Source organism: Notechis scutatus, chromosome 2 (assembly GCF_049901735.1).
Source record: "Notechis scutatus isolate UNSWTSFEM ecotype Mainland chromosome 2, rNotScu1.2, whole genome shotgun sequence".
In the NCBI taxonomy this organism is placed as follows: Eukaryota; Metazoa; Chordata; class Lepidosauria; order Squamata; family Elapidae; genus Notechis; species Notechis scutatus.
Window position 1 is genome coordinate 33,047,542 of NC_142010.1, and position 25,362 is coordinate 33,072,903.

Below are 25,362 nucleotides of genomic sequence, written 5' to 3' on the forward strand. Positions count from 1 at the left end.
TTAAAGACTCAGAAAAGGTAAATGCAATAGGAGGCCTGTTTTTAATCTCAATACAGGCAGATCTGCTTCTGAAAATCTATTCCATAACGGCGAATAAAGATTCATGTAATTTTTTTTAAATACTTCCCTCCCTCCAACATTCTTCTTTGTTTATTCTTTTCTGTCATTTTTTTTTTTAAGAGTACGCGCCTTGCCAGCCAAAAGTGCCTGTTTTTTAATATTTGTACATACCGGCTAGGGGATTACAGGAACTGAAGTCCTGCACATCTGGAAATAAAGAACTGCACTTAAATCTCAGAATGCATTATCTATATAATGTAAACTGTAAATTCTTGATTGGCCTTCCTCATTGGTCTGTCATGGAAATGAAATACAGAAACTCATAACTGTTCTGCATCAGATGTGAAACGCTGTCCAAGAGCTATATTAAATCCAGAAAACTCAGTTAAGATTCTCATGAAGACCTTTGAATAAGCAAACTGTGAGCCAATGACTATTCCAACTGGGGTATGTTCCTGTGACTTGCAAGTCACAGGAAATAAACTGCTGAGTGGGATGCTAAAACACTAGACACTGGCTTATGTTAAACCAGGCCATTCGTCCATCTGGCTGAGTACTTATCTGTTCTCAATGGTAGCGGCCTTCCCAGGCTACAGACAGGAATTTTTCTCAGCCCTATCTGGAGACAGTGGGGATTGGCTTAATCTGCTACATGTATTGCAAACTATGTTCATTGCCAATAAAATGTTCCTTATTACTAGGTTGGCAGTAACTGGATTTAATGTCTAAACCACACAGAACTAATGGGGTACACAGGGGTTCAACGTACCTCTTGTTGACCCTCAGGGTCCTCGGCCCTATTATTGGCTAACTGACTTTATTCTTTTTAAAGCTTCTTGTGTTGTTTTTTATTTATATAAATGGAAAGTTGGCATGAATTAAATCATGGTCTTAATCTCTAGACCATGTTTTTATTATTGTTATAAATTATTGTATTTATCAACTCCCCCCAAAAAATGTGAGGTCATAAACCCCAGAAATATGTTTGGAAAATAAAAATGAAGAATTGTGTCCAGCTGTCCAGCTAAATGATTGTGAAGTATGATAAAGATGGTGATGGAATAAATAATCATCTGCTCTTCAGTTCTTTTAATATTGTTTAGAATGTTTTTTTATAGCTGACTGTGAAAACATATCTTCTGCTTGTACCTTTTTTATGGTTTATATGACAGATTTTTCAGTTCTATTTTTCATGCACGCATTGTATTTTATTGCTGTCTTGCAGACTTTCTGCACCACTGAACTACTTAGAAAGAGCTTCATTTTTTTTAAATCTCTTTTTTAAGAAGTAAAACTTTGGTATGATACAGAAAAGGTAGCACAAAAACATTATGTACCTGCCAAATTGTTAAATTATTGCTTCTGAAGTATTTTTTTTTGTCTCCAAATGAGGATAATATGCTAAACATTGCAACTTTTGAAAATCTTACAATCATAGACTTTGGGCCTTAGAAAAGTGACATCCTACAGGGAGATTTTCTCTTCTCAGAATCTCAAGATCAGGAGCTTGGGGGGAAAATGTTAATGGAACCCAATAACAAATTAGTGTTTATCTCTACTTGAAGTAAGGCAATTTTCCACCATGAAATTGTTTATGGAAAGATTGTTACCTCAACTTCTTTGCAAAATCCAAATAAGGCTACAAATGGACTAGGGGTTTGAGTGAGAGAGTATAATATTTTCTTGCTTTGTTTTTATCTATAAAATGCATAGGGCTGTCCAACTCACTCACCGTGACTCCAGCTGGCTTACAGAAATAAAACCCTAAATACAAATGCAATAAACTTGCCCTCTCCTGGCAACAAAAATCAAACTAACCATTTGATGGACTTCATACTATCCTGGGGTCCACAAGGCCATTAGCAAAATCTTGTCTTCAAAAGAATATCAAGGTGGGGCCAATCTTATCTTCACAAGGAAGATGTTCCTCAGGGAGGGAGCCACCACAGAGAAGTTTCTTCTTCTTGGTCCCACTAAATGACCCTCCTTAAGAGAGGGAACCCGTAACATATCCTGCCTCTCTGGGTCAGGTAGATGTAACTGGGGGAAAAAAACTGTCCTGTAAATAACCTAGTCCCAAGCCATGTAGAGATTTAAAGGTGACAACTAGCACCTTGAATTGGACCTGGAAGGAAATCACCAAACAATGCAGCTCCAGCAAAACAGGTGTGCAAATTTAGACTTACACAAAACCGTGTGGGCTGCTGCACTTTGAACCAATTGAAGCTTCTGGATACTTTTTCAAGGGCAGCTCCATGTAGAGTGCATTGCATTTTAATGTTTCAGATATCTTTCCAGTACAGCTTTTTGCTTTGACATTGAATTCTTCAGCACTGAAGGAAGAATTTGGATGGCCATTCCTTACTTCTGGTTAAGGTTAAATATCCTGTGCCTGGGCTGGCTCCTCTGATATTTATTGATAATTTCCAGTTGAATTGGATGAAGGCCATTCCAGAGAAACTTATGTCAAATTGTCTTGCCCCAAAACTTCCATGAACAGCAACAGTGCTAGACTATTTGGCTGTAAAGAATCAGAAATGCATTAAGTAAAAAAACAAAACCAAAATTTAAAATATAGGAACCTGTAACTCTGCCTTGAATTATCCTGTTGCCATACTGATTTATTTCTGCCCAACTGGAAAGCATTTTCCTGAGGATCTTTGACGTCCTGCCATCTGTTTCCTTAGATGGCAGATTTAATAATTTGCCTTTTAATGAATGCATTTTTCCTTGAGGCTCTGGAGCTGCTGAAACAGTTGGCCCTGTTCTCTCATAGTGAATCACATAAATGTTGAATTCTAGAGTTGGAAGGTCTCTCAGTCAAGGGTTTTTTTAAAAATTATTTTAAAAAGACAGCCTGAAAAAGTTCAAAAACTCTTATCTGGGCTAACCCTCTGCAGTTGTGCAGGAAAACCAATTAAACTATCCAGGAGATATGATTGTCCAGACCACTACATTTTTTATAGAGAGATACCTGTTGCCATATTTATCTTATTTTCTGGACTTTCAGAGGATTTTCATTAAAAAAAAAACTCAGATAAGCAATCTGTTATTCCTGACAGGTTATCTAGGCTCTGTGTGCTGGCCAAATAAAGCAGCCAAATGATTATTGCTGATTTATCTAGCATCTGTAAGTAGGTCATTTAGTCTGTACCTGTATTTCATATGTATTTATTTTTATAGTATTCATTTTTATACATATATGCTATTGATTGGGAATGATATTACAAGTTTAGTGATGATTATTAACAGTGGCAATTACAGTTTTAACATTTTGAGCTTATGAGCAAAGAAACTGGACCTCTTTTGATCTGATCAAGAAAGTTCAGATCAGAAAGATTTCAATTTTCATTCATTGGGGAATATGCTTAAATATTTCATTAGGAATAAGGAGAGGTATGATGTTTATTGGGACCTTATTTGCTTAGGTGGCAGTAAATCACAGCTGCACGGGAGATAAAGAGCTTTGACACTACTTACAATAATCAGCTGAAGTTGAAGAAATGCATTTAATGATATAAGCAATAAGTGTTGGGTGATCTCTGAGCCAGCTCTTTGGATACAAATGCCTTTACACTGATTTGATTAAGTCTAAAGGCTCCTTAAGTATAAGAGACAAGGATTCTTTTAACATATTTGGCCATTCAACCATTTCAAGCATGTTAACAAAAATGAGGTCCACTTCATCTTTTTTTCCAACTCAGTCCAGCTAGTATTTGTGATTGGAATATTTATCTAATACTTTCAGCCTCAACTGACATAATACCCACTCCCCTCACCAAAAAAAATCAGCTGTATCTTTTAATACAATTAAACCAATGTGAAATCTCCATCTTCATTTAATGATTTTTTTAAAAAAGAAAAACTTACCCCCCCCCCCCAAAGTCTGAAATCTGGAATCTTACCAGTAGAAGCTCAAAAGGATCTGATTTGTAGACTGGACAAAATTTTCCACTTGCTGAATATTTATTCTACAAACAATTTTCCCTTATTAACGATTGGATTGTTTAAAGCAAACAACTCTACAGAATCTTTTTTGGACATAATACTTCAAAACTCATAGGGATTAAGAAAACTCCCTTTTGTTCCAGTTAAATATCTTGTTTTTGTTTTGTTGGATAACCCATGGAAAAGCAAACTGCTGACTAAGCAAAGTCTTAAAAGATTAGTCAGAAATAAAAATGTTATCATCTAACACAGGGGTCCTCAACCACCGGGCCGCGGACCGGTCCCGGTCCGTGGAGCACTCTGTAACGGGCCGCAAAGAAAAATAAAATAAAAAAATGGCGGCTTTCTTCGTCTTCGGTGAATGCTGCTGGGATCGGGGATCAAGGACACAAATGAAAGAAGGGGAGGGAGGAAGCAACCAAAGCCTGTCCTGCTCTCTGGCTCAGCGGCTTCGGTTTCCTCCTGCCTCGTTCCTCTCTCAGTCGCTCTCTCGCTGCTCCACCAGCCCAGGAAGAAACTGCTTCAAAGAAGCGGGGGAGGTGGCTTTTCCTGTCGCCGCAGCTCCTCCGAAGCGCCCGTTCACCCCCACCCCGCCCGCCCGCGCGCGCTTCAATCCACAGTGCTCCGTTCTGCCTGCCTGCCTGCCTTCTTCGTTTCTGGTGAGAATAATAACTATTCGCCTCTTTTTATCAGCCGAACCTGCTCCGAAACGAAGAAGGCAGACAGGCAGGCAGAACGGAGCACTGTGGATTGAAGTGCGCGCGGGCGGGCGGGGTGGGGTAAACGGGCGCTCGGAGGAGCTGCGCGACAGGAAAAGCCACCCGGCTTCTTTGAAGCAGTTTCTTCCTGGGCTGGTGGAGCAGCGAGAGAGCGACTGAGAGAGGAACGAGGCAGACACCTGAGGGAGGGAGGGAGACACCTGAGGGAGGGAGGGAGACACCTGAGGGATGGGGCTGAGGGAGGCAGGGCCGAGGCGCTCCCTGAACTTGGTGGTTTGCTGGCACACGTTTTATTACCCGACTAGGTAACAACATCAGATGTTACCTAGTCAGGTAATGAAACGTCTGCAAGCAAACAACCAAACTCGGATTCTCCCCCGCCCGGTCCTTGAAAAAGTGTTTGTGCTTGAAACTGGTCCCTGGTACAAAAAAGGTTGGGGACCACTGATCTAACAGATGTAATAAAATGATTACATTTACAAATGCATTTGTTAACAATACTGTTTGGATGTAATAAAATGGATGCATTTACAAATACTACGTTTGTTAACAATATTGTTTGGATGAGCAGCATTTTCAGCTTCTGACATCCCTGAGATATTAACTAGAACAACCTTAAAACTTAAAAAACCTACTATTCGTTTTTATAGATATCAATAAATCAGTTTGAAAAGCTGATGTTAAGAAATGCATGGGATAATAAATTAGAGGTCCCTATATTGTCTCGACAATAGAAGAATATCTTAAGTTTTACAGCTAGAGTGGTAATTATGATTTATAAAACAAAAATATTTGAAATTTATTGGACTCCATGATGTTTATATAGAAAAGGGCTGTCTGAACAGCATTTCGTTGGAGATGCAATAACGATAATGCTTTAAAAAAACTTGAAACATAAATTTAAAAGGGTAGGAACATTTCTTGAAAGTATTCAGCCATGCAGGCAAAAATTTGACCCAAATTAGAATAAGAATTAGAATTCAAGTTAAACTACTATTTAGACCCAAATGGCAGGATCTTAGAGACATCCTCAAAAAAACTACAACAGTGTCAACATGATGTCTGCATAGTGCCATGACATCCTTCTGCCAAGGACATACTTGGGACATTTTGCATCACATGCACACATTAGGACATGCAAACATAATCTTTTCCCAAGATGATCCCAATAAACTACAATTACATATAGAAATAGCAGACTCTTGAAATGTCTGTTCCCATTCACATTTTAGGCTTTGTCGTTTTATGCAAATAAATACAGTATGCTCAGTTTAAGGACTGGGGAAAAGTAAGCTGAAGTAATTCCAAGAATTGTACAACAATGGTAAACCTACAACATGGGCGCATTTCAGTAGTCTTTTAGTTAACACCAAGCAAAATGTTTTACAGCCGATTCATTTCACTGCAACATTGAAAACGGAATTCCTTTACTTCTATTATTTTATTTTATTTCTATGGTTGTCCATTTCAGCCAAGCGACTATGTAGGTCTTCAACAGAAATTGAACAATGGATACTGATTGACTTGCAACTTAACTATGAAAGGTTGATCTTTACTATAGCTGAGTTGATATGGTCCACACTGGGGTGGGATCCAAATATCTCAACAACCGGTTCTCTGCCTGGTTGCTGGTTGGGCGTGGCCATGGCCTACCGGAACTTCTGGGAGGGCCATTTTTTGCCTTCCCCAGAGTCTGGAGGTTTCCCTTGGGCCTCTGGGAGGGCAAAAACGGCCTCCCCCAGGCTCCAGAAGCCATCCAGAAGCTGAAAACAGGCACATTTCCGGACTTCTGGAAAGGGCCATTTTTCACCCTCCCAGAGCCTCCATGCGGATCCTGCACTTACCTGCATCCAGAATGGGCCACGTGGAAACTCCTGGGAGGGGCCAGCCGGTCGGTTCAACTACCGGTTTGGCGAACCAGATGTAAATTTAACATTTGGTTTGCCCCAACCGGCTGTATCCCACCCCTGGGTCCACACGTAAAGTCATGGGAAAAAGTAAAGTGAACCCTCTTTGAGTTCTATGGTTTTACATGTCGGGACATAGTAAAAATCATCTGGTCCTTAGCAATTCTTAAAAGGAGGTAAATACAACCACAGATGAACAATAACACATGATATATTATACCATATTGTTATTTATTTTAGAAAAAAAGAAAGCCAAAATGGAGAAAACTAAGCATGGTAAAGGGTTCTCTTACTTTTTCACGTGATTCCACAACCATGTGAGACACTAATAAAGCCATACAGAAAACTATTACTTCAAGTTATTGCTGCTAAAGATGGGTCTACAAGCTACTGGATCATCAGGTGTACTTAGTTTTTCATAGCTTCTCCATTTTAGCTTTCTTTTTGCAAAATAAATGATGACATGGTGCATACCATGTGTTTATATCATGCATTGTCTTTACCTGCTTTTAAGAATTGTGAGGACTGGATGATTTTTACTATGTTCTGATACATAAAATCATAGAACTCCAAGAGGATGTACTGACTTTTTTTTTACATGACTGCAAATATACTATCAAGGGAGTCAACAGCAATCTCAGAAAAAGATTTACATTCCCACGCTGGGAGAGCTAAATGGGTTTTAATCTGGCATGCTAAACCTACAAAATCAGTTTCAGCCAAAGAGAAAATAATTAAAGGTTGCACACAGATGTCATTTAACCTCTATTATGCTTAATCAGATACAGTAACTTAAGAAATGCTGGTGAACAAACTGTATACAAGAAGAAATTCACTATCATCTTTGGTGGCAATGTTCATCTATTCAAATTTTTTGGAAAATAACTTCTCAGGAATGGAGTGTAATTATTCCAAATGTAATCATTATGCACATGGAACTCTCTTTATCATTGTTTGAAGGTCCAAACAAAAATCTATTAGACATTATTTATTTGTTTGTTTGTTTATTATTTGTTTCCTGTCTTTATTATTTTTTACAAATAACTCAAGGCAGTGAACATATCCAACACACCTCCCCCCCCTCCTATTTTCTTCACAACAACAATCTGGTGAGGTGGGTTGGGTTGAAAGAGAGCATTATAACTTATGCTTGGAAAGAAAAACTGATACACAATTAAAAGCTGGTCTGAAATTATATGGCAACTGGCAATAGTAAAGTAGTATCTCATAGAATAAAAAGTAGTTTATACATACTTAAGATTATTTCACTGTTAAATGACCAACTTTTAGAAAATCTATTTTAGTGGATATATTGATTATAGATGGATCATGCTATACTCTTCTTGCTACGTTCTAATTCCTTTATAATTATTCTCTTTATTTTAGACACAAACACACACACACACTTATGTATGTTAGCGTATAAATGTGTTTGTGTGTGTGCGTGCAGAAAAAGGTAATCAAATTTGGAGGAGTTGTGTGTGGTGTGTATGTGTGGGTGGGTGCGCGCGCGCATATGTGCTGCAGAACAAGGTAATCAAATCTGGCAGATTAAAGGAGCAAAGCCAGAACTATCTAATCAGTTTATTGCTAAAAACTGCACTCCCCATAATTGTTGTTTTGTGAGAAAGCAAGCCAGATGACACCTGCAAGTTGCTTTCAGAAATTGTGCATTGCCCCAAAAGGTTTGCTGGCAAATAAGGTCAGCTTCAAATAGATTTGCAAATAGTGATGAGAGAGTAGAAAGAGACTAAGAAACAGTTTGAAGAAAAGGGTTGCATATTTTAGGGGCCAGCTCATCTCACAGCATTTATCAGAAGCACTGCAATCGTTTATGTACACCTCTGTTTCATGAAAGAAAAATTTGCTCACCTAATTGCAAAGATCAGAGGCCCAATTCTATAGCTGATTGCCTAGGCCATGGTGATATACAGTGAAGGGAAATGAGAGATCTGACATTTTTAAAATTATTGCCCAGGCTAGGTTTTCAACCTTTTCAACCTAGCCTGGGCAATAGGTTGCAACAATTATTCACTGCTTAAAAATACATTAAAAAGTGTTCTGACTTACATTGTCTTTGGCTGCTGCTATCATTTGCAATTTGGCTTTTCTCTCTGTTATAATTTTTATTCTGCCTCTTCTACTGCTAAATTCTTGGCTGTATGAATACTAGTTAAGATAGTAGAGGTAACTTAAATAAATGACCTTCAGAAGGCAATAATCCTAGATTTGCCCATTTTACTATCATAAGAAGTAGCTCATCCTAAGGAAACATGAGTGGTCCAACACCATCCAATTATCTTCCTACAAGATTTCAACCTGTCTCTTACTGACGTGACTTTCCCAAAACCAATTAACACTAGCTGCTGAAATCCTGTCAAATGTCTCTGTTTTGGCTATAGTTCAGGGCCAATAAATTATTTTAAGCCATATTAACTGAAATGCCAGATGACCTGGAGTTTAATATGAACCCCAATAAAGAGAGACTGAAGAGGAAAAAAATATTTACTTCCAATATTGTATTCTTGGTTAACTGAAGAGACCTCTTTCATTTTCCAGACTTTTCAGAAACAAACAGAGATCTTCCTTCTGAGAAAATACAGTTTGTAACGAAATTTACCTGCTGTCATATATGGACAATTGAAAGCCACTTCCATATTGTTGCCAAAAATACTGTTCAGAATTCAAGGACATCTTGATCTTACATGTATAGGCATTGCTACATGCCAAACATAAGTAAGCTGCAATCCCCATTTAGTAATACCCATAATACCCATGATCCTTGGCCAATGGAATTACTTACTGGAATCTAGAGAAGCTGAAATTCAAAATGTCTGAAACACAGGTTATCTCTGCTATATTCCATGACTTTTATCTAAGATATTTATTATTAAATAAACAAATGGATTTTGACCTCATGGGCCAAAATGATCGGAACAAAATGTGGAGTTCTTTTTCATACAATGGACCTCAGTTGGACTTCTCATTAGACATGATTCCTTAGTGCTTTCTTTTTTTGTTGCATTCCCTAATAATCTTTGTGGTTATCTCGCTTTAATTCTCTCACATTTTTTACAGTAGAGCCTATTGTCCAGGGACCAAGGAAACAATAAGACCTTGGCTGTAGCATTGAAAGCTTTTCTCCAAATCATATGTGAAAGCCAGAAAATGTCTAGTTAAACTCCTTTACATTTGGTCTTGAGTCAGAGATAGCAAGATTTGAAAGCAGTATCCTCTGCAGTTATAATTTTGTGGGGGGGGCAGGAGAGAGGGGGGCAGGCTGGAAAGCACTATTGCTGTTGGGAAATGAGAGTCTGATTGGGTTCACAGCTGGGAACAGGAAGGAATGTCCTACTTAGCAGTTCTCTGCCAGACAGCTTCAAAAGCAGTGTCATAACAGAGCCTGTTGCCACTACAACCACGGCGCATCTCGTAGAACAAAAGGCATCTTAATGATGCTCTCCAACCCAACCCTGTATTTTTGTTTCTTGTGCCTACATGCTAGGGTAACTTTGGCAAATGGTGGCGACGGTGAAAGCAGAGCGACATGACAGATGTGGTTGGGAGATAGTTCAGCCTGCTCTCCAAGTTTCAAAAGGACACACTTTAAACGAGATGCTTTAAACGTTGCAAACTTACGAAGCGTTCCCACCAATGAAGTTGGGTGTGAAGTTAGCATAGCTCTTTAGCACAAATGGGAACTGTAGCCTACGCACTGGAGAATAATATCTATTTGCCAGCCTCCCGGTCTAATTTATCTATCAGACCGTGATTCTGTATCCTTTTAACTGTTCTCATAATCTTATGCCAGGTTTGTCCCAAAGGTTCCGAAGGCTGGGCTTTCCAAGGCAGGCACTGTTAAAAATGTTCATATGGGAGGGCTGAAAAAAACGCAAACTCAAGCAACTTAGCAGGAGCTGTCATATATCTACCAGCAATGCAAACCACACCACCATGTGCCCTGAGCAGATGCTAGCATTTAAGTCCACTTTTTTTAGCAGGGAAGCAGAAATTTTTTTTTTTGGGGGGGGGAGAGGAAGGAAACTTAGGGAGTAATGGACCTGTGGATAAACCTTATTTCCACATCAATTTGTCTAGCATGAGCGTGCTCTGAAAGGCTTGCAATCCTGGCGAGGGTAGGGGCATATTTTTTAATCCTACTTTCCGAATCAGCAAGGTAGCATTCCAACTCAATAAAGTCCTTCGTTGCTAAATAAACAGAGCCATTTGCCCTCCCCCACGAATGAATGATTCCATCTTCCAGATTCCTGTTTTGTTTTAAACATAACTGGAGTCCATCTACACGTTTAGCATGCAGGCGCTTAACATTTTTCAAAGCTGATGCTGCCAAGGAAGAAAGCTGGGGGGGGATAGACCGCAAGCTTTAAAAGTGCACACATGCTAAAGGGTAAGGAAAGAAAGTTGGGAGTTCAACAATTGCACACAACAGCAGTGGTATCTCACTGGGCTACCCTGGCACACACAGCAGACTTCGGATCACCAAAGCAATGAGTTCCCCAGTGCCCCGTCACCTATGCTGGCACTTCAGAAGGTGAGATGAAGGAGCATTCTCGAATCAGAACCAGACACAAAACTCTTGTTTGGAAGCCATATTGCATTAGAACGATGACAAGCTGCAGAAAAGCTTTTAGCCACTCTCTGTTAGCCTCTATCAGCATCAGATGCCTTTCCTACTACTCTGCAATTGTTCCCAGCATTACTTCTCTTCCTCCAAACGGTTTTACAGCCATAGACATTCCATTCCGAATGTTTGCTCTGGCAATTCTTCTCGGAAATTGTTTTGCAAGGACTGAGCCCACCCACCCCTCCCCACAGCCTCAGCGCTATTCTTGATTTTAAAACCACCACAAGAATAAACAGTCTTCATGTGCAAGATAGTGGAAGATTGTGCCTTTAAACCTTCCTGATACTTAAGATTAACAAAAGATATCAACCTTTGTGAAGGTTCCTGCTTAGGGACTTACTCAGAAATATTAAAAAGCTACAAGAGTATTTTAAGTATAGTTATTTATTTGAAAAATGTGCTGTCCCTTATGATGAGCAGGGTTGTTGAATACATTCAGGGGAAAAAAATAGTTTTGATACAACTCGCACATCACCTGGAGCAAATGGAAATTACGCTCTTGAGGTACCTCAGGATCATGACAAGAAGATAATGGAAAAGCATCCTTCAACCATCAGATGAAACATGCACAGACTTTTCTCCCTCGGATGGAAAAGCTACACAACTATCTCTGATCACCCAATTTAACTCTTGGCATGAGAATTCCCCCTTCTCTCTCCTCCAGGCACTGCTCTGCGGAATGTGAAACATCATTAAAGAAGAGCAGAATAAGTTCAAGACAGACCACTAACAAGGAACAACTGGGTTTAAAAACAAAAAACAGTGACACTACCACAAGACAAGTCCTAGGAAGGAGCGCTTTTCAAGCTAGGCTAATTGGCCTCTTCACACCTTCTGTAATTCAAATCATGGGAGTTGGTTTCCAATACACTTCAGAGTCTGGGAGAAAAGGCAGGACAAACAAACCCCTGGGGCAGGCAGGGGGAAACAACTCCCTAAGCTTCCGAAACTCCAGAGAACATAGCTGAACATAGCTTGTTTCAGGAAAAAGGTTTGCCCATCCTTACCAAACCGCCACAGGGCTTGCTTGTATAAATATAAAATCACGACATGAGGGACTCTTAAAATCTCTCTTAACATTTCTGAGGAGGAAATCTTTCAGGAAACCAAAACGAATAGATTAGATGAAACCAGAACACACACCCCCACACCCCGCCCCCAAGTATCACCCACAAAATATGTAACAGAATCTTTTCCCCCACCTGGTGCCTTCCGGGATGAAGGATGGCAAATGCCAGTCAGTACAGCAGCCCGGCCCGAGGGGAGGAAGACGGCTGCTCCTGAGGGGGAACTTCTGCACGTTTGGCACCCCGCCAGGCCCTTCGCAGAAATCCAAAACCCGCTCGTCCTCCCGAAAAACTCTTGCTTTGCCGCTCAAGGAAGACCCGAGCTGGCGACGAGAGCGACGGAAAGATACCTAGCCGTGTCTCCTCGCTCCCCCCGCTTGATTTAAGCGGCCATCCTCGACCGCGGCTGCTTTTTCCGAATCCTCCCGAAGCCTTCGTCCAAAACGGACCGCGCTCCGGGAATGGAGGAGCGGGTCCGCTGGAGAAGTAAAGCCCAACTGACTGGTCACGTGACTCGCTCCTGTTCTACGACCGCGAAGCTTCCCCCGCCCCCAACCTCAGAAACCGAACTCCCGAAACGGCAGCATCCCTTACCTGTTTTTCCTCAGGTCGCTCCAAACTCCCAACGTCAGGATGTTTTTGTTTTTTTTCCTTCTCTCTACAATCCCACGAAATCTTCCCTTTTTCTCTGTCTTTTTTTTTTAAATTACTATTGTTATTAGGACTCCTTTTTTTTTTTTTCTTCAAACAGACTTTACTTTTCTTCGGGGAGGACTTTGCTCACAAAGCCCCCTCCCCCCAAAAAGCGCAGCCTTATAAAGTATCTCGTTCCTCTCTCTCTCTCTCTGTCTGTCTCTCTCTCTCTGTGTATTCTTGCAGAAGGCTCGGGTTTGCTAGCGGGAGGTTTTCTCGAAATGAGCAACAGCAGCAGGCTTCTTGTCAAAAAAAGAAGCAGCAGCAGCCTCTCGGGAGGCAGGCAGGCAGATTTAACACACACACACACACACAGCCACACACACCGAAAGCATAGGGTGGATTGAAAGCGGGGGGCCGTCAGCGGGGCGGTGGGGGCGAGGGAGCCCGCGCCTCGGCACTCGCTTCGGCTCCACAGCCCAGCATCGCTTTTCCCCGCGATCCGAGCTGGTGGGGTTGGGGTTTTCTCCCTGTCTCCCTCGCTCGCGCGCTCCGTTCCTGTCCTGCTTTTTCCTTACAAGTCGGCTGCCTCTTCCAGCGACCCCAAGCAGTCCGGTTTGGATTATAGCGAGTGACCGCCCGAGCGAGCGAGCCAGCCAGCCAGCCCAGCCAGCGAGGCTGGGTCCAGTGTGGAGCCCCTCCCTCCTTCGCCGAATCGGAACGGCTCGAGCAGCCTCTCCCCCAAAAGGGCCCGGGGCGGGCTCGCGCGCGCCGGGGCTCAGAACCCTCGCCGATGCAGAGCTCGGCAGGCCTGCATGCTAATGAGTCCGCGTGATGTCAGCAAGTCAAAAAGCTCGTTCGGGCAGTTCAGCGAATTGGCTGGCCAAGAGCCTCGGGTTTATATTTACATGCAAATCAGGTTGTCCTTTTTTTTTTTCCCCGGTCTGGGTTAACGCCCGCTTCTCTCCGCTGGCCCTTCACGCTTCCCCCCCCCCCTCCTCCTCTGCGTTGGCCGCTCAGACGCGCAGTGGAAAGGGGTGGGGGAAACAAGTGAAGGAGGGAATATATATGTATGTGTCTATGTATGTATATGTGTGTATAGACACACACACCGTATATACACGTGTGTATGTGTGTGTGTATACAAACACACACATTTTATAGAATGGAATGGAATGGAATGGAATGGAATAGAATAGAATAGAATAGAATAGAATAGAATAGAATAGAATAGAAAATAGAATAGAAAATAGAATAGAATAGAATAGAATAGAATAGGAATAGGATACTTTATTGGCCAAGTGTAGTTGGACACACAAGGAATTTGTCTTGGTATAAATATTCTCAGTGTACATAAAAGAAAAGATATATTCATCAAGAGTCAAGAATCATCAGGTACAACACTTAATAATAGTCATAGGGTACAATGAGCAATCAAATCATACCAGGAAACAGTCAATATAGATTGTAAGGATACAAGCGACAAAGTTGCAGTCATACAGTCACAAATGGGAGGAGATGGGTGATAAGGAGTGATGAGAAGATTAACAGTAATAGTAACGCAGACTTTGTAATAGTTGAACAGTGTTGAGGGAATTATTTATTTAGCAGAATGATATAAATATACATGCATACACACACACACACACACACACATATATATGATATGATATAATTAGAATGGAATAGAATAGAATAGAATAGAATAGAATAGAATAGAATTCTTTATTGGCAAGTGAATTTGTCTTTGGTGCATATACTCTCAGTGTACATAAAGAAAAAATAAAATACATTCCCCAAGAATCATAAGATACAACACACAGTGATAGTCATATAGTATTAGTTACTAATAAGCAATCAAATCATACTAGAAAACAAATAAAACAATATAAATTGTAAAGATACAAGCAACACGGTTATAGTCATAAGTGGGAAGAGATAGGTACTAGGACAGATGAGAGTACTAGTAATACCGATATGTATGTATGTATGTAGGTATGTATGTATGTATGTATGTATGGCATTCAACTTTGTTCGGGTATTTTCCCACGTCATTGTAGTTGTGCTTTTAAAGTTGTAGCAACGTTTCGGCATAATCTCATCTGCCATCATCAGGCTTCTGGTTGTGTCCGTCTGTGAGTCAGGCCCCCACAGTGGCTGACTCACAGGGCCTGACTCACAGACGGACACAACCAGAAGCCTGATGATGGCAGATGAGATTATGCCGAAACGTGCTACAACTTTAAAAGCACAACTACAATGACGTGGAAAATACTCAACAAAGCTGAATACCATACATGTAAGTACCCGTGAAAACTTAAGAAAACGTGTGTGTGTGTGTGTGTGTGTGTGTGTGTGTGTGTGTGTGTGTGTGTAAACCTTTCATCAAAGAATGGGGAAGGGGGAGATAGAGCTAGGATGCGCATCAATTAGGCAAGCTGGTTGAGCTTCTACAGCCCAAAGGACAGGACGGGTCAGTCCCTTGATTGCCAATTAGTTGCCCTTTGCAAAGTGGGCAGAATGGCAGTTGTTGTTGTCTTGGGGTTCTTTGCAGTCCCTATGGAGGGAGACTATCCTTCAAAGATCCTGCTCTCCAGCCCTGCAGGGTTTTGGATTTCCGGGCTCAGAAAGGTACAAGGATTTAGCATCACACAAAACTCGGGTGGGTTGGACAAACCTGGGTGCATTTGCATTCTCATACTTTTCCTATTCACACACGCATTTGCAACTGCACCCATTCAGTGGGTGCAGTTGCAAAATGTGTTTATGTGTACCTGCATTCACTTGAAATACGATTTATTTTCTGTGCTTAAGAGTCTTGTGTAGATTTTGCCTGTTGGGTTAATTTCTGATTCAATATTTTGCATGAGCTCAGAAAACAGGCTATTTCACTTTAAGCATTCTGTGCAAATGTGGCCAGTGTTTTTATTAAGTGGCTATTATTAATTCAGTGTCTCGGAGGTACAGAATAACAGGTAAATAGAAATCTGGCACACTGGCCTTCTTTTCGGTAGTGATTCTCTCTGTACGGGGGTGGGGGTGGGGTGGGGGGGGCACTGAATTCAGCAGTGAATTCCCGCAAGACTTGAGCAAAGATGAAAAATGCTGCAGGCTCTTTTATAAAAGAGCCTGATTTAATGAATGCACATCTTATCAACCCAAATTTCTATAACACTCCTGGGGAGATCTCTGATGCTGCCTTCCAAATTAGAACATACGATGTAGTTTACTACAGCTTGATATTTGCAAAATTAATCCTCATTATTAATGCCTGCTTTTTAAAACCCAAAGGCCACTCAAAGTTTAACAATCTTTTTTTTTTTTTTTAAAGTTTAGACTAGGATAAAACTAGTTAAAAAGTCACTATCACTTAATGCAGAGGGGGAAAGTTACATGATGGAGAAAAAAAAAACTTTGGTTCTTTTCCAGAACAGGACTGTCAACAATGCAAGTCTTTCTGTATCATGTCAATAGCCTGGCAGTTGCATTTTATATTAACTGAAGCTCCTAGACCCAAAGGTGCAACTGGACTTTCTGGGTTTTTCTTTGAAGACTTTTTGCTTCTCATCCAAGAAGCTTCTTCAGCTCTTCCAGCTCATCTTGGTTGAGAAACGAAAAGTCTTTGAAGAAAAACCAGTTGCTTCTTGGGACAACCATGACCTGAGTGACTGAGAATCTCTATAGATATGAAGCTTCTAGGCATCCCTCAGAATTAATCCTATGTAGAACCTACTTCGGTATTCAAGCCTCACTATAGGACAAAAAATGTTAAGATCAATCATCTCAGAAACAGCTGCATGATGTGCATCTACCTCCTGCCATCATCACCACGGGAGAATTCAGAGATAACTGGGAATCAAAAAGTACTCCCCAATGGACCTTCTTTTTCAGGAGGTTCAACTCTATATCAAACAAGCAATTGAGCAATGCTATAGAATGCAGTAATGCAGGCTAATTCTGCCCACTGTCCTCAGTTCAATTCTCACCGGGTCAAGGTTGACTCGGCCTTCCATCCTTCCAAGGTGGGTAAAATGAGGACCCAGACTGTTGGGAGGGGGCTATATGCTGACTCTGTAAACCACTTGTGGGGGTGGGGCGGTAAAGCACTGTGAAGCAGTATATAAGTCTAAGTGTTACTGCGTCCTTAACTTACAATCACAATTGGGACCAGAATTTCTGTTGAAAAGCCACGTTGATAGTTAAGTGAGTTGGGCCTTTGTATGACCTTTTTTTTTTGCTATGGCTGTTAAGCAGAACACTGCAGTTATTAAGTGAATCATGTGGTTGTTAAGTGAAATTTCTTCATCAATTCCACTTGTTGGAAGCCAGCTGGGAAGGTCTCAAATGGAATTCCCATGACCTCAGGACGTTGCAACAGTTACAAATACATGTCAGTTGCCAAACTCCCAAATTTTGATCCTGTGACTGCCACTGTGATGGTCGTAAGTGCACAGACCAATTGCAAATCACCTTTTTTCCCCAATGGGGTTGTAACTTGAGTGGTCACTAAATGAATGGTGATAAGGGGAGGACTACCTCTGTCTTGCATCTCTGTCTTGCTTGGATTTGAGCTGGCAAAACACACCTTGGGGGGGGGGGGTTGGAACCCGGCCCACATGGATTACATCTGGTTAGGGAAAGATGGATCTAAGCCTAAGCCCGTCTACCATCTGCTAACGGAAGGTGCCAGATCCTTTTAATTGAAGGTATTCCGTGCAATGGTACAGTTAATAGTTATGGTTAGTTACTAGATGCAAAAACTTCTGCTCCGCTCCACATCCTTTTGAAAAGGCCGCTGCTGTCCAATTTTCAGAACTGCTAATACAACTAACAAAGAAACGAGCCAGGCTTTAATAACCTTGACTAAAACAGAAGAAATGCTCTCTCTGTGCAGGCAGCTCACCTTTCAAAGTCCCACAGCACTGCACAAATAAAATTGAGGCTGTTTCTGCTAAGCCTGAGGTGAACATCTTGCCATTAAATGTACAGGATATGGAAAGGGATAAGAATGTTTCTAAGCAAAAAAAGAATAAAATAACTTTCTTAAATTTAGGTGGCCCACTGACTACATGCTTAAAAATAAGATGCAGTGAATTGGGGGGGGGACCCCTGGTGGTGCAGTTGCCTGGTTTGTTTACGATTTCTCAGGTGTTAAAGACACGTTTCATCTGCCGTCCCAGGAGTTTTGAGCTCTGGATTTTAGACCTAAGGTCCGGACCTGTGACCCTCGCCCTGCCTATGTTCTACTTGTCTAGCAGCCTGTCTGTAGTGTTATCTAAAAAGAATCATCTGCACGAGCAATATTATGTTAGGATTTGCCAGTCGCAGTAACCTAAGGCAGCATTTTTCACTTGAAAGCTCCCAACTGAACAGGGCTTGTTCTCAACTCCATCCATATTTTCCCTGGACTATTTCCCCCAGTAAATACACTTTCCCATTTTGAAAACCTTTTAAAATATTTACATCCTCCTTTGCTAAGATTCCAAGTAGATATCTCAAAAACAAAGCATAGCAAAATAAGATCAATATGTTAAAAGAATCCCACAAACCCTGTTTCTTTCCATATCTCCATTTCTCTGCAAATCAATAGGATTTTTTTAATAACAGAAATTAGGATTGTCAGAATATCTGAAGCTGCAAGTCTAGCAAAATAGGTTCGGGGGGAGCCTAATTCTATTGCTTATTGCTACTAAATAAAAATAAAAAAAAGATGGATACCAATGTTTAGATAAGGCTATTAAAATTTTCCCTAGGAGAAGAAGAGGAGAAGAAGTGGTAGGAAGAGCCAGCCAGCAGCGTGAATAGCAGAAAGCAGCATTGGTCTGTTTATAATATCCATAAATACAATTATTAGGGCATAGGCAAGGGAGGCAGTTAAAAACCCTGCTGTGCCAGACAAGACCTTCTAAGGAGCTAAACAGAGGCAAAATATATACTGCATGTCACAAGCAAGAACAAGACACTTCTTTCCTTTAAAAAAAAACCAATAACAACAAAGCAAACAATTGACCAGCACCACATCATCTAAGACAATTCAGCCAAATTCTAGGAAACCCCCCTCCAAATTAGCAAAATCATTGTAGAATTGCAAAGGACTTACTTATTTTTCAGTTACTTATTTAGGAATGGTCTCTATAAGCAGTTCAGATTCTCAAATCCAGCATAGAAAAAAAAAATGTCAGTGTTCAATGGGTTGGATGTTATTGATTATGGAGGTATTTTATTTAGCATTATATTAAGTTTTGATTAAATGCCCTCTAACAGGATCGACTCATGGCAATAGACAGAAAGACCTTCTTCAGGATAATAATCTGTACCAGTTTTTTCTGGACTTCTAATTGTGCTTACACCTTGCTAGTAATTGTTCTCTTCTCCTTCCTTCCGCATTTCCCAGTAAAAATAGACTTCTCGTGAAAGTTGTATCACTGCATAATAAGTGCAAACTATAACAACTTGAATGTAATCATTTGTACCTCAAATTAAGAATTCTGGATTGATTTGTTCTGATCCATATTTTCCTTAGCTGTCATTGTATTCTCAGGTGTCTTCTTCAACACCAAAATTCAAAAGCCCAAATAATATTTCTATTCTGCTACTTCAAAGTTCAGCTTTCACATTTACAGAGAGTCACAGGGAAAACAGTTGCCTGTGTGATTTTTGTATTTTTAAATCATAGACATAAAGCGGCACATGGATATCAATTTCATTGCTGTTCTTTCAAGTGCTAGTCTGCAGTGTATTTCTTGACTGCTGTTCCTTTACTGTTGTCTAAAGGCAGGAGATATCCACCACTTCAATGCTTTAATTGCCAGTTGAAGGTATTCAGTCAGTACTCGATGAAGCACATATTGACTTCTTTGGCTTTCTGAATTATCTAGTCTGCCTGAGCAATAATGTCTCTTGTTATTTTTCCTTTTCTAAAGCTGGTTTGAATGTCTGGCATTTATATTTTTCATCTTTGATGTTTCTAGAAATGCTGCAATATTGCTTCTTGTCTTTTCTTACAGTGTTCTGAGATTCTTTATTAAGTTCGTTCCTAAGTTCTTTGTCTTTCCTAGAATTGGCTTCTTTTCTCTTCTTGGCAACCTCTACTGGCAATTCCATTGATATCAAGTCTGCTTTCTTGTTTCTAGGTATTTGACACTGTCTTTTCATATTGGCCCTTCTTTGATTTCAATCCACAGTTCTTCCTATTCTCTGTCAGTGAGGTTCAGGACTTCAAAGTGATTCCTGATGTTCTCCTTAAAAATACTGGGCAGAGGCTCAATTTCCTATAGAGGAAAATGGCTGGTTTTCTTCCTCTTTAGCTTGACTTGGAACGTACACATGAGCAGTTTTTGATTTGTTCCTCAGTTAATCTCCCCAGCTCCCCCATCATTGCTATTATAACTGAACCTTTCAAAATCTTTGCCCAATAATGCAGCCAATTTCAATTTGCTATATTTCAAATGGCAATGCATGTAGGGATAATTGTAGTTTTGGGTTGTGTGAAAACACTGTTGACAAGGAAGAAATGATTGGATTAGTAGAAATTGGTAAGTCATTCTCCTGCTTCTTTTCCTGGGCTATTCAGCCCAACCATTTCTCTTTAGTTTTTCTCTTTAGTATTTCTAATTTCGGCATTTCAGTCTTCAACCTTATATCCTTGTAAGCTGCCTTGAGTTGCCATGTGTGCAAGTAGGCAGCAATATAGATTTTCTAAATAAATAAATAGACCACAAGCAGCCCATTTTACTCTTATTCTGTTAATTTCATATTGAACTTGACCAAAAAGCTCATCAGCTTCTTCTTCTGCATCAGTGATCAGAGCATAAACCTGGATAATTGCCACATTAAAAGATTTCCTGTGGTCTAACTGATATCAAATCAAATAAATCTTTATTCAATCGTAGACTAGCAGATAAAACACAAGAGTCACACTTAAAAGGAACAAAATACGTTATTCAGTTGTACCCATGTATTGTGTTTTCTATATCTTTCCTGACTCTGAAAACAATTGTTCCTTCTTTAACTTTCTTGTTCTGAACAACATACACTATTATCTTCTGACTCAAAAGTCCCCAATTCCAGTTCATTTCAATTTGCTGGTGTAATGCCTAAGACATCAATGGTGCTGAACTTCCCATGTTTATGTTTCTTCTGTTTCTTACATTCCACGTTCCCTTTGTAATGCTGTTGTTCACATCATTGGAATTAGATATCCTATCAACTGGAATCTACCCAGATCATGAGCACCTTTAGTACAGGTAGTCCTCAACTTGCAACCATTCATTTAATGACTGTTCAAAGTTAAAAAGGCACTGAAAAATATTGACTTACAACTGTTTTTCACGATGATGACCATTGCAGCATCCTTTTGATCATAGGATCAAAATTCAGACACTTGGTAACTGGCATGTATTTATGATGGTTGCAGTGTCCCAGGGTCACACAATCACTTTTTGCAACCATCTGACAAGCAAAGTCAATGGGGGAAATCAGATTCACTCAACAACTGTGTTACTAACTGTAGTGATTCACTTAACAACTGTGGCAGGAAAGGTCAAAAATGGGGCAAAACTCACTTAGCAATGGACATTTTGGGCTCAGTTGCGGTCCTAAGTTGAGGATTACCTGTCCTTAGAAAAATCCTCATCTCTTCCTCAGTAATATGTTCAATGCCATCCACCCAAGGGGCCATTATCTGGCACTACCTCATTAGTATATTGCCTATGGGTGTGGTTTCTGGAATTGTTTCCTACTGCCTTCTCCCATACAATATGAAATGATGTCTTTGCTATTGTTAATCAAATGATATTTTGCCTCCAGCATCTTTCTCTTTTGAAATTTATGTTGCTGCTTTAGTTGGGCAGCTGAGGTGAATGAAGAATTTTGGGCGTGGATGCCAAGACTGTAAGCTCCCAGCAGAGTCACCTAAGGTCATCACCTGAGGGCATCACCTGAAGTCATCACCTGAGGTCTCCTAGGAGCAACCACTCTGCCACGAAGAGGCAGCATAGCAGGATTTGGGGGGGATTGCCTTAATTATCTTTTTTTTTCATAAATGAACTCTCTAGAATTCTGTAACTTTTGATGTTCAGATAAGGATAAATTGCACAAATAGATCAATCCATAGAGATATCCCATTGGCGTTAATATGTGCAAAGATTTGTGTTCATTTCCTGAAAGGAGCTCCGGGCTGTAGAAGTGCCCACCTAGCACTTGTTTGCAGCTCTTTAAAGCAGTTATGTCTTTTCTGGGAACATCTAGCAGTTGCCAAAGGGAATTCTGCAATCCTCCCTCTCCCTCCCCTGCCCAAAGGTGAAGCTGCTTTAAAGGACTGTGTAGGCAGATGCTCCTACATTTTTGCTCCACTTTTTGGAACCAAATCTGAGGCAGTGCACATGCCAAATAATGCATATACTCTGTCTGTCTGTCTGTCTGTCTGTCTGTCTGTCTGTCTATCTATCTATCTATCTATCTATCTATCTATCTATCTATCTATCTATCTATCATCTATCTATCTATCTATCTATCTATCTATCTATCTATCTATCTATCTATCTATCCATCCATCCATCCATCCATCCATCCATCCATCCATCCATCCATCCATCTATCTATCATCACATTCATATACACCAGACTCCTGGCAAAGTGTCAGAGACGATGGTATTATAACAAGAGAATAGTTATACAAACAGAATCTCAGAATACTCAGTGAACATTTGGTGAATGTTTGATGACCTTATGAAGTTTTCTTATTTTAATTATATGGATTTGCAGCACAACCCTAGACATGTTTGGGTTTGTTTTTTTTAGGAGTAAGCCCCTTTATTTTCAGTGAAGTCTTACTCCCTTAAGGCAGCCAAACTTGAAAGGCACAAGGCCAAATCTATAGAATATATTACTCCCCGAAGCTAAAGGATTACTTTCTCACTATATCTTCTTCCACATTTCCACATATGAATGTATTTTAAAATATATTCATATCTAATCCTTCACTGGCCAGTATTGCTTGATATTTCAGTTGAGTAATAATGGGGGTCTTGAGGCATGGGGGATCCATTATTTTATGGCCTGATGCAAAAATAGTGAAATTCAAAAAAGTCTTCAATTTGCAAAAAAAAAAAAAAAAAACCGAAAGCCACCATTAATAATACTCTATAAACAACCCAGACTTAGCCCAATCTTGGCTTAAAACCAGAGCACCAGTCGCCAAAAAAAATACACTAGGAGCAGTTTCTATGGATAGCATTCTGTCAATAAAGAGAAGAGAAAGCAGTGGAGCCAGAAATAGCCAATTACACACGATCCAGTGATTTTTAAATGTATTATTATTATTCCACTTGATTTCATTCAGGCTCTAGCTGTGAAAATGGCCACTGATTGCATAGTAGATATGAATCCATTGACCACAGGTATACTTTTAGCAGGTATAATCTTAAACTATTGGTTGGGTTTGCATTAAATCATATTATGGTTTAGCGCCAATGTATTACAACATGCGAACCCATTCATAATGATTTAGTCTTTTGAAAGATCCAAGCCATTGTGATTTCTTAAGGGACTGTAGTGAAAATCTTAGTGCTGTTTTTGTTGAATACTGTCACTAATTTATTGGTTATAACTGCAGACTAACTCTCACTAAAGCTGCAAGGACAAACAAAGAGAGTGATTTTAAATAGGTTTTTTTCTCTTCTGCAACAGTGATCATGCAAAATTTTAACTGGTATGAGGAATCAATTTAAACATGGAGTATGAATTGCCACTTATGGGTCAGAATAATTTGTTCCAAGAAAGCATCCTTCCTTGAACACACAAACCAACATTCAGGCGTGCCTTAACTCCCACTTCAGCCTCCTTCATTCCTGGCAGTCAAAGATGTAAGTCTGATTTAAAAATTAAGCCTGGAATGCTTAATCTGGACTAAAGACAAGAATTTGATATAGAGCCCTGCTCTGCCTCCTTGCAAATCTCTCCCTCTCATGATGGGGTTTATATAGTCACCCAAAGTATATTAATTGAAGCACAGAAAAAATGGACTGAAACTCAAACAGGCAAAAGCAAGCAAGAATTTTGTTTGCAAAATTGTAATTTAAAACAGGAACAAATTATAAGTCCCTTAGAGCAGTAATCATCTTCGGAAACCTTGCTTAAGCCACACACTTTGGCTTAGACAATGATGATCCACCATCTAATAGAACAGCATGTAGCTCAGGCTACCATTTATTACATAAATTAGCACATAGTAGGAAATAGTCTATCATAGAAAAATCGGGGAAAGGAGCATATTTGTGAAAACTTATGTAAAAAAGAGATGCAAGCTAGAGTAGGAAAGAACATCTGAATGAACAGTATATAGTCATAGGATTCGATAGCAAGTTAATGCCCACTTTTGCTGGAGGGGGAGGCACAGATGAACATGTATTTTTCAAATCAAGCATTTTGGAGAATGGGTGTCAGTTTTTGATTGAAAAGTATCTGTTTCTAAAATGTGTTAATTAGATTCTTGTTGTCTTTTTTTTAAATTTCAGATACAGAAGAATAGCTGTTCCCATTCTGAATGAAGTGCAGCGAGGGTGATAAGTCAACGACTAAACTTGCAACTAAATTTTTCAAAATTCAAGTTTTCACTGGAAAAAAAAGATTGGCATTTTTCTCCAGCATCTCATTTTAGAGTTCTTTCCATTGTTCTTCAGATACATAGTTGCCTACAGAATTCTGGGAACAGAATTCCCCACATTTACAGGGCGATTAATTTGCAGAAAGCTGTTCTAGCACAGGGAATCACAAGAACCTGGCTTAAGTACAAATTTTAAATTTCAGTTCGTTGCAGCCAGTTCACCACAGAAAAACATGCCATGGCCAACTTGCCATAGGATAACTCGCTGCAGGACAATTCAACAATTCAATTTAATTATTTAACATAATTTTAAAATATTTTAATTTTTCTCATTCACATTGCATTCACTCCCTTCTTTGGCATCCTTTCCTTAATTACTCTATTCCACTATTTCTTCAATATTAATGTAATTCTTGTTCCACAATGAGTTGTCCCAGAGGGATTTGGCCATGGCAAGTTGTCCTGTGGCAAGTTGGCCACAGTGAGTTGGCCATGGCAAGGTGGCCATGGTGAGTTGGCCACAGCGACTTCATTGTGGTGAGTTGTACCATTCCATACAAAAAGTTTGTATTTAAGCCAGGTGCTTCTTATCCCATTGCTAGAGCAGCCTTCTCCAAATTGATTGCCCTCTAGATATGGGGAATTATGTTCCCAGAATTCTGTAGGCAACTTTGTTAACACTGAGAATTCTGGGAGTTGACCCAACATCTGAAGAGAACCTAGGCTATAGAAGGCAGATCTAGGAAGTGGAGAAAATGACTTGCCATTGGTGCAAATC

The 25,362-nt window shown here is 40.1% G+C and overlaps 1 protein-coding gene across 3 annotated transcripts in view; it reads right to left on the reverse strand.

Annotated features, from left to right (window-relative positions):
* PRICKLE2 (prickle planar cell polarity protein 2) overlaps positions 1–25,362 on the reverse strand; it is a 344,732-nt gene that overhangs the window by 137,690 nt on the left and 181,680 nt on the right. The window contains exon 1 of one of the 3 annotated variants that reach the window (XM_026679449.2): positions 12,941–13,772. The exons of 1 other annotated variant lie outside the window; for it this stretch is intronic. The gene's annotated coding sequence lies outside the window, so the exon portion shown is untranslated. Of the gene's footprint in view, positions 1–12,481; positions 12,587–12,940; positions 13,773–25,362 lie in introns of those variants that run through there. One more of the 3 variants, XM_087954551.1, reaches the window with a different exon arrangement.